General features: G+C 36.8%; 1 long non-coding RNA gene across 1 annotated transcript; it reads left to right on the top strand.

The window, feature by feature from the left end:
- Window positions 1–250: 250 nt before the first annotated feature.
- LOC102015791 lies at window positions 251–7,041 on the top strand. Its single transcript, XR_262496.2, has 4 exons — window positions 251–457; window positions 2,392–2,510; window positions 3,471–3,554; window positions 4,165–7,041. It is a non-coding gene; the product is annotated as an uncharacterized LOC102015791 (long non-coding RNA).
- Window positions 7,042–15,867: the final 8,826 nt, after the last annotated feature.

Below are 15,867 nucleotides of genomic sequence, written 5' to 3'. Positions count from 1 at the left end.
TTTTATGGCCTATAACTTCATTCAATCTGTAGCTACATTTATGTTCCTTTTACAACAAAAAGGGTCATAATGCTATCTCTGGTAATACTGAAATTGGCTAATTTGTTCATCTTTCCACGCCTTGGGACTGGCCACTGTCTCAAGTTGTGCCTAGGTTTGTCCCCATCAACTTTGAAAATTAAGGTTCTGTTTAGGCACTGGCAATCTCCCCATCGAATAACTTCCTGTTTGCTGAATCAACACGGAGACGGCAGGGAGAGGCCTTGGGTTCCGGACTCCGGGGACGCGCCCTGGAAGCCCAGGGACACCCACCAGAAAGAATCCAGGGGTCACCTGCGAGTACCTAGATGGGAAGGGGACGGATCTGCCAAACCCCAAGATAGGAGAGGGAGCAGCGTGTCAGCTGAGACCGAGAAGGCGAGAGTGAAGGAATGAGCGGAATTTGCTTGCTTCGAAGGTGGGAGCGATGGGAACTCCGGTTCTGACCCCGGTGTGTGCAGGCGGGGAGAGGCCGGGCCTCCCACAGCTGTTCGCGGCGCGCTGGGGAGAACAGGGCTGGTGCCGGCCACGCAGCTGCGTCTGCCTTCTCTGTTGCCCTTGACCCTTATGCTGTTTCTTCCTTGATTTTTGCACCAGCGCCTCTCTCTCTCTCTCTCTTTCTCTCCCTCTCTCTCTTCCCTCCTCTCTCTCTCTCTCCCTCTTGTAAAAGGAGAAAATTCTCTCCACATTCGTCTGGGCTCCTGGGTCCAGGGAGGGAAGGCTAGGGTGGAGTCGCTTAGGTTGCTAACAAAGCTAGCTTCCTGGGGCCTCTCCTGCCTTCCCTCCCGGCTCTGGTTAGCATTTTCCTTCCTGCTGCCGCAGTGCTTTGTCAGCCTGGTGCTGGGAACTAACTCCACTTGGTCTCCTCCTCCTCCTTTCCGATTTTCAAGGGTGCTTCACCCCTCACCCCCTCCAACAAGGAGGAAAAAATACCAAAGGTAAAAGAAAGGGAGGGGATTCTCTAACATAACTTCGTATTTTACTAGGATTCATGTAATAGAAAACAGATCAGTTCAAATCCTGGGACAATAAAATAAAATTCAAATGGACCATTATGGCAGGTTGGGGAGCAATTAACTGCGAATTTGGAGGAGCACTTCTTGAAGATTTTCCTGACCTGCCCATTCATGTTACTTCCCTTTCTAAGATCCTCTTCCCCTTTCAAGGCTAAAAGCTGGGTATGATTTAGCTCATAAAAATATGTCACAGCAATTGGAATTTACCCTTTGACCTTCTACTCCCTGACTGCCACCTCGCCTACACACACACACACAAACACACACACACTGCATTTCACTAGCTAACTCTGTTTTTACCAAACAGATGGCCATGGTACTGGTGAAAATTGCCTTTTTGCACAAGATAAAACTTATAAAACCCTTATGAGATAACCAATTTGCCAACAACAGAGCTCAAAGTCACATTTTTGTGGTTCATATGTGAATTATGAGATAATTTGATTAATAGAGAAAAATCAAATGAATAGAAACGTTATGCCTAGCCACAAAAAAAGAAAACTTCAATAAAGAGCAATCTTTCTATTAACATTTTTCTGTAAGAAATTGTTTTTGCAGATCAGTATGGACTATCATATGCAATATTTAACTTTAGAAAACAATACTTTCAGTGATTCTAGTGGTTATATTTCACACATGTCACGCAGGGGTGGAAAGCCCACTCTAAAATGTCTGAGGAGAGTTTCCTACTTTTTCTAAAAAACCTGTTCACCTTTGCAAATAACTTTTTCTTGCCTTTGTGCAGTGAAAGCCCCATTACCAGCTATGAAAAATAGTGCTAAGTGTTTTGTACAATTTCTTTTTGTGTGTGTGGTGCTCAGAAAGCCAAGAAAATCCACAGAATACTGAATCAGGCCACCAAGGCCAGTTCAAATGCACAGAGAGACACTTTTACTGCGTTATTTGAACTATTACTAAATAAAATGCTTTCTTCCTTGGAACTTGGCAAAGTACTAATTTTCCAAAACATGTACAGGACTTCTGGTGAAAAGTTACAAATAACTTATATATGTGACTACAACAGCAAACCCCTTCAAATTAATGATGTTCTTTTGGCCCTACCCTACATACTAAAAATGGTGCAGAATCCAATCACATATGGGAAATCTGTGATGTCCACGAAGCTTTTGAGCTAGAGCTCTGAGAACATAATGGGTAGGTTAAAATCTTGTTTTCTCCATGAATGTGGTGACTAGAAATGCAAATGAAAACTTTCTGCCAATTCATTACCAGATGCTTAAGTAATGACTGACACATGCAAAAAGAGCAAGACGGGTGGAAATTAAATAGCTTTTAACATTATTGTAATTGTCCTTTTTTTTTCCCATTTTTTCAGACATACTCTTGCTCAGTCCACGCTGTCCTCAAACTTACAACCTTCCTGCTTCAGCCTCCCAAGTGTTCAAATTACAGGCCTTTAACACCACACCCTGGTAACTGTGCTTTTTTTTTGAGGTAATTATTTCTCTTCTCAGTGTTTGTGTAACATGCTGCTAATACTGATGTGGCTATACTCAGAGCACAAGATTTACAATCAGAATAACAATCTGTAAAGAATTATGCAAGGTCTTCTCTAAGTTGATAACATTTTCCTGAAATCTAGGGGCAAATCCCGCAACATGTATTCACATTTGGTAATGGAATTTTTATTTGACACAGCATAGAAGATGATAATTTAACAATAGTTTTTCGGTGATGATGATTACTCTTTATTGTTTCTACAGGATGATCATGTTTTAAGAGATTTCTTCTTTTTTTATATTCTCAGGTTTATTTCACATTCTTGGAGCTAAAATCTTAAAGAAAAATCTGCAAAAATACCAGGAAGCTCTTTATCATTGTCACTAGCTTAGTGGTGCTCTGCCATTTTTCTTGAAGCCTGGGCACCAACTGCTGGTTAGAAATACTTTTTGTGGAATTCTTTGTACTTTAAATAAACTAGTACTTCAGGGTCTACCATATGTTCCTCATTCATCTTGAGGTACAATTTTATGAATCATTTTGTAAGTTTTGACTGAAATATTTGCCTCATAAAAGCAATCTTAGCACTCTCTTAACTCATTGCAGTTTTGTTTGTAAAATAAGGCAGAAATTATATTTTAAAGGTTTATTCTATGATTCATCTTACATGAAGAAATAATTCATCTAAAATAGGCTTTTTTGACCCAGTATTAAAAGATCTCCTCCTGGTTTCACATGTCGAACATCATGGAGGGGCAGGTTCTTTTGGCATTTTTTTATCTTAGGTGGTAGAAAAATGTGCACCTGCTTTTCCCATGGAGAGAGATATAATATGATAACCTTCTGATTATATACATAAGCAGAACCTGATCAGCTTCTCTTGTGGTTCGTATTTTAAGGGCAAGTTCCAGTTGGCTTGTGCTAATGCACATATTCATGAATCTCTCCAAACAGGATTCACTGCTCTCCAGGGAACCTTCAAGTATGCATCATTGTTTCAAGAAGTATCTTCATTATAAAACACAGGGACTATAAAAGGTGAATACCATTTGCCACAGTTTAATGTGATCTCTGAGCTGACTTCTTCCACCATGATTTTTTCCTGCCTCTCTCCCTCCCTTCTGACCTCCTGCCCTCCCCATCTCCCTTCCTTCCTTTTTTCTTCCCTTCCTTCCTTCTTTTCCTTCTTCATTTCCTTCCTTCTTTCTTATAACAAATAGAAAAAGTGACACAGGATCATTAAAGATTTTAGGTAGCTGACAAAATAGGAGAAATGCTTCTGCCTTGAAATGCTTTTACTCTCCTTTGCTGTGTTACGTAGGTGGGTAGGAAGCTTAAATCTAAAATCCAAAAATCATTAACTTATACGAATATTTTATTTGGTATGAAGTATCTTATGGACATTTTTGATTGCTGCATGTATAAGTCTCTTGCATTGAGTACGTGAGATCAAATGTGGAGGCGTAGAAAAGTAAAATACAGAAGTAACCACTTTAAGGCAGGCAAAAATAGGTGCAATAGTCAGAACTGTACGCTGGAGACAAGCACACAAACTTTTCTTCTCATTGGTATTACTGTAAATGGAACAACATCCCCAACTGGTCACCAAATATGTATGCTAACGTTTCCCCCTTTCTTCTCTTCACAGTTCTTCCAGAGAACCTGAGGTTTAGGGAGCTCTACTAATGCACATGTTACAAAGAGGCCTTTATTATGAAGGACATGAATAGAGTTCTGAGTGAGACTACAAAAGCCCTATACTGCAAGCGGGTATAATGGGGTGCTTTATAGGGAAGGAACACTGTCCTTTGGGTATGAGGGACAGTTTAATATGACATCTATTGCAAGGGAACAAAGAAGTTATGTAGCTCACAAATTAGTGTATTCATATCCAGATATATTACTGGTGGAGTGTAAAGAATTTGGAATTCAGTGTAAAATGATATTGTCATCCAACATACCACACTGTGGAATGTGACATTCCTTGAATGTAAGTTATATACTGATCAAAATAGATTGTACAAGTCACAAATAACTGACACTGTGTGACTCTATAGCGATTAGCAACCAAAGATAGTAATTCTTAGTGACACTAAAAATAAGATGAAGCATCTATGATTAAGCAGGAAATGACAAATGCAATTCAGAACACTATATATTCAAGTTGTCTTAAGTTTCTCAATGAAAATTAATTAAAGATAGTAGTTTTAAGAGACCTAACAGGAATAGCACATACAACATGGAGTCAGTGATTTATTGTTTCAGGTTAAGTCACCGCTGCAGACAGTCAAATCACAAATCTCTACTGTCTGATATGTGGTGGAGGAAGGAGTGAGAAATGAACAAAAATTCAAGAATTCAATAGTAGACTCTAGTAGAGCCATGTCTTGTGAAGAGGCCAACAAGCAAACTAAAATAATACCTTCCCTATGACTATTGAAATTTTCAAGGGTAAACCAGTGCTATGATGCTACATACACTGGATTACTTTCAACTTCTATTTATTATGAGTTTTATAAGAATTTGATACTGTTGGCCATACAGTCTTATTCCCTTAGCTTCTCCACTTCATTTTGCCCCAAACCCCTCTGTCACTTTTGTCCTCTAACTGGCAGACTCCTCAAAAATAAATATTTATCTCAGGTCTCTCTTCAACCCTTTGGTCTTCCAACTCCAAACCTGCCCGAATGACTTCAACTATTCCTGTGGCTTTAACTGTCTATTTACTGATGAGCTCCCTCCACGCTCTCTCCTCTGAGCTCATATTCATGTAACTCACTATCTTGAAAACCACACTAATTTCTCATATGCACCATGAAATCAGTATGTTTGAACCTGAACTTATATTGTTTTCCCCATCTTCCATACTCAGCCTATTCCCTTTCTGCTCTTTCTTTATCCTGGAATAGCAGCATCCCCTAAACTATTCAGTCAGAAAGCCATGACTCATTCTGGTCTTTCATATTTTTCTACTAGTTACTAGTTTCATCATAAATCTATACAGTATCTCCAACTCCTTTACCACTGTGATGGTGCAAACCATCATGATCTATCATCAGGATCACTATAGACTTCAACTGGTTTCCATGCCTTTGGTTATACTTTCTTTCCTCAAATATTTTCTCCCAAGCATTCTTTCTACAATACATTTCTGGACAAAATAAAGGCATAATTCCCTTATGTAGAATGAAGGAAGCGGCAGTGAACATACACAACATTTTCCACAGCATGATATGGAGACTATTAGCAAATCAATAGTAAATCCCTTGGGTCTATCTTTCATATATGTTTTAAATCATATTCTGTGCATGAATTATAGCAATAGTCTCTGATTTGTCTTCTATTTCAATACTTATTCTAAAACCTATTCTTAAGGTAGTAGAATAATTGCCCTATTGTTTCATTGGTGGTGGTGGTGGTTGTGGTGGTGATGGTGGTGGTGATGATGTTGTTAAGCTTTTCTAAAGTGTTGGCTATCTGACCCAGGACCTTGTTCATACTAGCCAACTGCTTTACCACTGAGTTACATCTAAAGCTGAAAATATTAATAGTTCTTACCCTGTATTGTGTGTCTATCCAAGTCTGCAGTGCCTTTCATTGATTCAAAGTATAGTGAAACTCTTAATGACCTTTCAGAATTTACAAGACCTATCCTTTGTGGAAATTTATTTCATTTCATCTGCTACTAACTTCCTCTAGTTTAACACACGCTGAATATTTAACAACATAGGCTAAGTAAGTTGAGTAAACAGCATCAAGCTGATCTGGCCACATCTAGGATCTACAGCTATCTGGCTTACAGTACTTACACAAATTATTTCATCTCCTTCAGCATCAGTTTCTTCTTCTGTAAAACTAAAATAGAAAGCTCACCTCACAGGGCTGTTGTGAGGAAATTAGACATATAAGATCTTTGCCTGTGACATAAAATGTACTATACAATTTTATATTTCCCCATTTAATTACCTTCTAAACTAATACAAGAAGTATCTCCTACTTGGAAGTAATGTACAATTAATTTTCCTTAGAACAAAAGTTACATTTATTAATTTATGATGCAGTGGTTCATATTATATCCTACATAAAGATTGAATTTCAAAATGAATCTTTGTTTTTAACAAATCCTCAGAAAACTCATTGAGTTGCTTTCATTTGTCATTATAATTTAGAAATATATATAGTTTCATTGTCACCTATAAACTTTCATAGCTTGACTTTTTTAATTGTCTAATTTTTTATGGAAGAAACATTCTGCTATAACACATTGAATCCATTAGATCTACATTGGAATTTATTTAATATGTTGTTGCTAAACTATGGTCAATATAGTCTGGAAGATCTCACTAAAAGTTACAGACTTATAAGCAATGTCATGAACAGCTTCCCACAGATTTAGAGGGAAAGCAGTGGGTCTCTGTTCAAATTCTAACATCACCCTTTACTGGCAACATGACCTTGGGAACACCAATAAATCACTCACAGTTTCCTATGTATAAAACAAAATAAATAAATGATACCAATCTCAGATGAGAGTTTTGATGATTAATCAAAAGATTCAGAAATGGTAGCTCAGAAATTGCATCTAATATAGCACAGATGATAGAAATAATCATAGTCCCAGTAATAGTATCAGTACAATAAGACTAAATTAGTTTTTCTTTCTTTCTTTCTTTCTTTCTTTCTTTCTTTCTTTCTTTCTTTCTTTTATTTAACAATACTGGAGACTAAACCCAGTATTCTCTCACTGAGCTACACCTGCAGCCTTTCCCAACTTTATTTTACTTTTTGTTGTTGTTGTTATTTAATTTTAAGGTGAGGTCTCACTAACGTACCCAGGCTGGACTCCAGCTTGCTATCCTCTTGTCTCAGGCTCCCAGAGTACTGGCATTAAGGTGTGTGCCACCAAGGCCATCTAAGACTAGGATTCTTGAAAAGAATGTTGGATAATCTTAAAAATTCTTTATTATTCTCAACTTCATTATCTTAAGGTAAAATCAAATATTTCTTTACTGGCTGTGTTTTATAATCTTCCCAAGAGAAAAAAAAATAGTAAAAATATGTTATGACAGATTTTATAAACGTAGGGATAGATTTAGAACATTCTTCTGTGGAGTAGAAAATCATGGAATATTATTTAGTAAATACTGAAGAACAATGACAGATAAATCATACTATAAAAACCTGTGCTGTGAGCAGGAGTACTTTTTCCCAGGAGACAGGAAGAATATACAATAGAAAAAATAAATATTAAATTAGCCTCAGATAAAATAGCAGTCGAAAAAAACTAATCACAGAAGCTACCTCTTTTTCTACTTGATTGTGTATGTATATGTATATGTGTACACTTCTCCATATCTCAACTTTTAGTTCATAGGGATAATTAAAATTTGAAATATATTTTCCTAGCAAACTATTAGCAAATCCAAACAATTCTGGGAAAGCAACTGGGTAATCAGAACAATGCCTCAGATAGGAAATGTGTCCATCTTTTCACCAGTGTTTAGAGTAAAGGTCACCGCCAGCCGCACTGCATTTCCCATCTCCTCCCAAAAGGATACATAATCATTAATATGGCAAAGATCTGGGCTATTTAATAATAATGCAATCTGTGTTTTTTCCTTTTTCTTTTTCTTTTTTTTTTTGGTTTTTCTTCAGTACCAGGAATCGAACTCACGACCTTGCGCTTGCCAGGCAGGCGCTGTGCAATCTGTATTTTTTTAACTCTCACCACATACCCAGAAATATTTTACTACCAGATCACACAATTCTTATGAGTGAATCAAGCATCAGATATACTTTTGATCAAGCCAGGAAGTCAGCATGAATGAGATAGAGTTATTCTGAAGACTGAAGATGACACTCAAGCATATTCATTTGAATTCTTCTGAGATTGAAATGCACTGTCATATCTAGAAGGCAACCATGGGAGAGCTTGTGATTTTTAAGCATGTAGGTTCTATTCTCAGCTCCAGCCATGTTTAGTTTCATGCAGCAACACACACACACACACACACACACACACACACACACACACATGCACAAAACCATAACAAACAAAAGTCCCATTCATTGAATACTGATTTTTGCCCTAGTACTCACCAAGTGGGTGTGGGATAAATGACTTATAATGTTTCACTCCATATCACAAGGCAATTGGGAGACAAAGATTGAGTATGATGCTTTAGTTATTTCTTTTACACATATTTATTAAAAGCCTCATATGTATCAAAGAGTATTCTAGGTAATGGAAGCAGATAACTGACCAAAGCAGACATTTCCCCTGCAAACAGAAACATAAGGCAGACCTCGTTGTGTTTATGTCCTAGTTAGTAGAAACAAAGAAATGCAAAATGTATAAGGTATGTACACCTTGGCATGGTGAAATGCAGCTGTATTCCCAGCTACTTTGGAGGCTAAGGCAGGCGGATCCTTTGAACCCAAAGAGCCAGCCTGGATTAAAAAAAAACAAAAACTAATTTCTATATAAAGTGTAGGGGAGAGAAGAAGGATGGAGTTTCAACTTTAAATGTGTTGACCTTGAAAGGACTAAACAAGAAGATGGCAACCCAAGAAAGACTTGAAGAAAATGAGACAGCATTCAGGTAGGTATCTAGAGAAAGACAATTCCAGGAAAGAAGAGCAAATATAAAGACTTCACAAAGTGTACTAGTCACATGCACTGATGTGTGTGAGATGTGGCAAGAATATCCTGTAGCCACTGCAGATTAAGTGACGGCAAAGGCATGAAGAAGTAAAGCCCAGAGAAATGTAAGTGGGGCCCGGCTATTGAGGGTTGTACATAGAATATGACACAGTCTCCTCTGACACCAGACATAGCCCATGTGGCTTCCTCTCTACCAGTGGTTGAAGTGAATTATTTGCCAATACCACTTCAAGCACCACTGAATTCTCATGCATCTTGATACCTTTTTGCTCCAGTTAGAATGATGTTCAGAAGATAAGAAACACAACCAAAACAGCAAATGCTCCTGTGCCTTTTTGCACATGCATAAGTTTGACTCGATCATTAGCATATACATAGATGTTTCTAATCTAAATAACTCCTGCATTATATTTATATAGCTAGAGTCTATTCCTGGCTTACAGCTTGACATACACAGTAAGCAGTAAATGTTTCTTGCCTTGAATTCTATATAAAGATAGGCAATATTGCAAATAATGAAAAATACCACATACTATGAGTGCCATTTACATATATGGAATGTACTGTGTGATTTTTATAACACATTTACCTCATGTCTTAAGCTAGCAATAAACAAAAGATAAAAGTAATAATAAAAATAAAATTAGTTATTTCTTGAGTTCATACGCTTAATAATATTTGGGGAAAATAACTCAAAAGAAGCCTGCTGAGTGGCATTAACTATCTACATAGAGATAATCAAATACTGCTTAGCTATAGATGAAGGGATATCTACAAGAGCGATTTGTTGTGATTTTGAAGAACATCTAAAGCAAGAGGTTTAGGCATAACTTTGAAGTTGCTTATCATAAGCGCTTTAGAAATTATCTGAACCTGTTCGGTCAGAAAATTGGGCTACAAATCCCATGATACTAAATATTTCTCTCAGAAGATATCAAGAATGGATAGGTTTAAATTGGGTTGGAAATTCTGCAAGAACAGCACTTTTTACAATGTTGCAGCATTTCTGACTGATGCCTATCCTAATCCCAGGCCATGCATACATAGCTCTATGAAGTGTGTAGTACCAAGTAAATTACCAAACATTTTGAACATGGAACAGTGACCAAAAATAGGAAAACTCTTGATTTGAAAGAGAGTTAAATTTTTGGAGATTTCTGTATTCAAGCCAAATCTCCCACCTATATATCACATCATAAAAACCTAAACTAAGTAAGGTATCCCTGTAACCTTATTTCAATTTTCACACATATTGTTTTTTGTCTGGGGGCCTATGTGTCATATCACACTTACCTCTCTACCTTCTGCCATGAGCTACAGAGCTCATCACAGCAGTCTCAGCTGGCTGGCTTCATGAGAACCCAAAGGAAAATCATGGGCGTTGGAATGTCTTAGAAGCTTCCCTTCACCGGATCTTCAGGTTGCCTTGCTTGCACACCCAGCTTACCACACAGGGCAGTGTGCTGCTGTCTGTCTAAAGCGTCATTTTAAGAACAAATGGGTTAAAGTTAGTTTGGAGTACAAATTAATATAGTCCTACATTAGCAAGGTCTTCCTTGCATTCATCATTTTTAACTGAGATTGAAATTAAAAATAATTTCCTTGAGAGTGAGAATTAGAAACTCCATTGTTAATCAAATGCATTTAATTATAAAATAATGATTGCTTTGATTAGAAGAAAAATAAGAAAATATTTGAACACTAAGAAACTGCAAGTTGGGAATCATCTTGAAAAAAGGAAAAAATATAGACTAATGAATCTCAGAAAAGCTGAATCCCGAAAGAAAAGGAAACTGTAGTTACTCTTTTCTTGAAAACCTTCTAGGTAGCTGTCATTATGTAAGTAAAGAATTTCATTTGGCAGGCATTTACTCATTTGTGTTGAGCATCTATTTTGTGCCAGCAGTTTTAGTTGTACAGTGGTGATATTCAAATGAAAGGACAGTCTCTCTGCTCAAGAGTGTAGAGTGGAGGCAAACAGAAATTTTTACAAGACAGGTTGATCACGCTACATTTAAAGGAATATTATTATTCTTACAGAAGGCGTGGATTACTTGTTTGAAGGTAAGATTTCCTCGAAATTCTACATTTTAATGTTGCCATACATTCAAGCAAGGTAACATCACTTTATGCAATTTTATTCAGCTTAATGTTAAAGAGAAAAGTAACTTCAAACTCTACAAACCTGACCTGGTTTATAGGCGTATAGGCATTTTGGGGGCAGAGGAAGGTACTTTGTTTTGTCTTGTTTTTGACCTTATATTTTGTTATCCTTCAGGAGCAGCAGTTTTGTTGGTGAGAGATAGCTGGTTTAGATAAAATCTGGTCCTTACTTGGGAGACCATCAATAAAGAGAAAATGAAAGACACTAGGAAAAGGTGTGTGACTCACCTTTTGGGAAAGTAGCTGTTGTTAGTTTCAATTTACTTCAATTAGAAAAGATGTTAGTGCAGATGTTAACCCCATCATTGTGACTTAAGTCTATCTTGGGTAATTACATTCTGCCTACTGAATTTCTCTTCAGGTCCAAAGACATCCTACCTTCTCACCTCCCAATGTTTTGTAAGGCCCCTGCACATAGCTAAATGGAGACAAATTTAACTCTGGTGATGGTTGCTTCAACATGGTACAAACTTGCTCTTTCTGCATAGTATCAGTATAAATTCACTATTAGGGGAAAGGTTTTAGAACATGTAATGTAATAAAGCAAAAGAAGCCATATGGCAATCTTAAGTAAAGATACAAAAAAAAACCAGTCCAATAGAGTAAATTGTCTCTGACAGGGTCTTTGCAGTAATGGGAGATTTTTTAGCTTGCCCTGGTTGCAAGTGTAAGATCATTATCATCAGATCTTTAAAATACCAACAAGCAAAATATGAAGAGATTTAAAGTCACCTTTAAAATCACCCCAAAAGTTCAGTCTCAATTATCTACAATCAATGTCATTCTCCATGACTAGAAATTGGTACCTGAGAATAAAGTCTAAGAAGAGGAAATTTTAAAAGTACAATTGATGTTGACAGTTTATCAATGGAAGTACGTTGCTAAGTCATACTCATCTAGTCACCAAACCTCTGTTTATTTCTTCACTGCACCTGCTTTGCACTTTTGCCACATTTTTGTAGGGACATTAGACATTGCTCAGGAATAACCTCTCCTGTAAATATTTCAAACTTCTTCCTCAAGATTCCATTTACAGATATGTATTGAGCTCCATGCACTGTGAGATGGAAAAAATGTTTACAAACATTTAAAATTTCCCAAGGCCATCTCTGTCTGTAATACCTATGAATAAAGCTGCCCGAGATTTACCTTTGTAAATTTAAAGACTTATTTTGAAATGACAACAAAGTTACAATATCTATGATATAAAATTACCCAAATAAAATAAGTATGTATCTTGAAATATACTCAGGAAAACTTAGATGAGAAAATAAAATATAAAACAGTAAAGGAAGTTGAGCAAAAGATAGTACAGGTGGTTAATAAAAAAGGAAAAACAAAGTAAATGTAAATAATAAGGCATATTTAATACCATATGACTTGTAGTTTCTTAACTAGTGTTTGGCAATTAAACTGTCAAAATTAACAGTACTCAGTATTGAAAATATGATTAAATAAACTCTACTATGGTGTTTATGATGAAAATATAAATGATGGGGACATTGAAAATAGAAATTAGTACAGTTCACTTGGAAATAAATTTGTTAGTAATTTTTTAGAACTTTAAAAATACCTTTTCCTCAGTAAGCCTATCTCCGAGAATCCATTTTCGAAAACAAAATCCCATAAGCAAAAACGCTTTATGAACAAAGATGTTTATAGTAGCAAAACGTAAAACTGCAATCAATTAATCAGAAAAACAAAAGCAAGTACAATAGCTACCAGAGAGTTTACATTTACTTGAGGGAGATAAACAGCCAGTGATAATGCAGTTATGCTTCTCACACAGTATGTTGAACGGTGAGAAGTGGTAATAAAGCAAGAAAGGTGGAGCAGAATTAGAGGGATGAAGTAGGAGAAGCCCAGTGACAGCAATCCATTGGGTTGTCAGCCAGTTCTCATTCAAAAGGAGATCTTTGAGCAGAGCTTAAGGAATACAAGAATGTACTGCAAATGCCCACGGAAAGACAGAGGTAGAGCTAGAAGTAGACCTGCAGAAAAGGCCTCAAGGAAAGAACTGGCCTGTTTTGTTCAAAGAACAGCAAAAGGTTGGTGTGATCTGAGTAAATTGAACAAATGGAGAGAGAAACTAGAGACACCAAAGATAAGCCTAGCACGTGGCCTTGTAAGCTGTCCTAGTGGTTTATAATTGTGTCCATCTCAAATGATGAGGAGCCAAAGATGAGCTGATTTGTGAGCAGGAAAATGGCATGATCTGGCATATTTTAACAGTAGTGATTTAGCTGCTGTGTTTGGAAGGAAGCTATGGAGCAAGACTAGAAGCAGAGATGTATTAAAGAACATATTACGATTATACAGGCTGGGATGATGGGAGGATGGGCTACATATAGCAAAGAAGCTGATCAGATTATGAAAATATTCTCGTAATGAAGATGAAGATTTCCCTAAAAATTCAAGGAGAAAGACAGGTAAAAGGAAAGAGAAAAGGTAACTTGCCCGAGCAACTAGAAGGCAGAGTTGAGATCAATCAATGTTAGGCAGAAATTAATAGCACTGAATGTAAGAGAGATCAGGAATTATTTTACGCACATTATTTGACATGTCTGGTAAACATATACAGGGAGATGTTGAATAGATAGTTGGATACGTGGGTCTAGAGCTCAAGGCAGAACTCTTGACTGGAGACACACATTTGACAGTCATTGGCTTACGGTTAGTATACAGGCTGAGGACTCTGAATGGGAGCACCAGGAAAGTGATTATACACAGAGAAAAAGTAATCTAAGCTCTGGGGTTCTCTTACGCTGAGTTTGAAGAGAAAAGGAAGGATGCAAAATGGAACAGTGACGTAGAAGAAAATAGTGTTTCTGAAATTGAAAAACAAAGTAGTAAATAAGAAGGGAATGTTCCACTACTTCACATGATTCTGATAACGAAGATGCAGACCAAGAATTGATCATGGTACACAGTAACATGGAACTCATTGGCAACTTAGATGAACGTGGGTTTTGTGGAGCACTGAGGGTCTAACCTTGTCTGGAATAGGTCGAAGAAAGCACAGTAAAAAGAAACTGAGCCAAGAACAGTTACTACGACCCTAGCTAGTTACATTCTGTGATTTTTTTTTTTGCCCATATTTCAGCTAAATTCAAAAAATGTGTGCCTAAATGGCAAAGTGGCTCTAAGGGTGATTTCATTTACCTTTAGCATAGAAGCCCATAGGAAAATCGGTCTACATTCTACGACTTAATAATCAACATATGGATTTGCTACAGTGCTACTTATGGCATCTTAACTGGTATTATTATCAAAAGAAAAGCAAATGTGCAGTTGGTCTCATCTATTCATAAAGCTAGATGCATTTCACTATTCTAAATTACATATGCTGCAACACTATTTCAGTCCTATTTGAGCCTTTCTGGGGCACTGGCTTTGCACTAGGACTCACTTCTTAGGGTTCATGTTCATGGAGGAGGGGTGGCAAAGGAAGGAAACTTTGTTCTTCAGAGGATGCCTTGGGTCCTCATGGATAAACGGGTCATCTCAGCGGCAGTACAGATGGGGGTAGAGTGAGGTCGTTCTTTGCTAGTTCTCAAAAATCAGCTCCTTTAGAAATAGTACTTTCAGCTCAAGCTTACCCAATCCAGTACTACACTCAGTACTCTGAGTAGCCTCTGATACTTTGACAAAGAAATCAAAGAGCACAAAGACTCAATTTTTAAAAGCAGGTGTGGTATTGTTTGGAGTAGACAGGGCAATGTGCAGCAAATTAGAAGAGTGGAATTAGAAAAATTAATTAAGGTTATTAAAATCTTTAAAATTTATTTAGCAGCATTACATGGAATTAGTCCTCGCAAAATCAGCTTATACACTATTACTAGGATTCGTACAACACTGAGATGGGAAATGAAAGCAAACACATACAAAGCTCAACAAAAGTAATGGCATCAGGCCAAAATGAAAATCATAGAATTCATAGCTATTCCAATGATAGATGTTTCATGTGTTGTGTGATGATAGACATTATAAATAGATCATCTTATTTAATCGTCTCAGCTACTCTATGAGGAAAGTATCTTTGTTTTGTTGTTTCCAGATTAGGATATGAAGATGTAGATAATTTAAGTCACTATTTTAGGGTCACAGGACTAGCAAATATCAAGAATTAAAATTCCAGTCTTTGTAGGATGATTCCTAAGTTGACCTCTTAAACATCTAGTGGTTAGTTGACATAAAATGTACATTGTACTGTCTTGTGCAATTAGGAGGGGTGAGATGTATTTAGATTAAGATTCTTAGTGGAGACCAAGGGGAAAACAAAATCATTACAAACACATCTGTGGAAAAACAAGTAAGAGTGTCAATTAGAAAGATGGAGTCTCTACTTCTTTCCCTTACATATATATCTTCACAATACTATATATATATATATATATATATAATAGATACAATCTTTAAAAAGACTTAAAGACAGGATCTTTCAGAACATCCTGTAGTAAATATATTATCAAGTTTTCTACAAGTCTTGTTATCAAATCTTTTGATATAAGCCAATGCAAAATG

This window comes from Chinchilla lanigera, unplaced genomic scaffold (assembly GCF_000276665.1).
Source record: "Chinchilla lanigera isolate Chin_1 unplaced genomic scaffold, ChiLan1.0 scaffold00048, whole genome shotgun sequence".
Lineage (NCBI taxonomy): Eukaryota > Metazoa > Chordata > Mammalia > Rodentia > Chinchillidae > Chinchilla > Chinchilla lanigera.
Note: the sequence above shows the minus strand (reverse complement) of the source record. Positions and strands in the feature narration are given on the sequence as shown.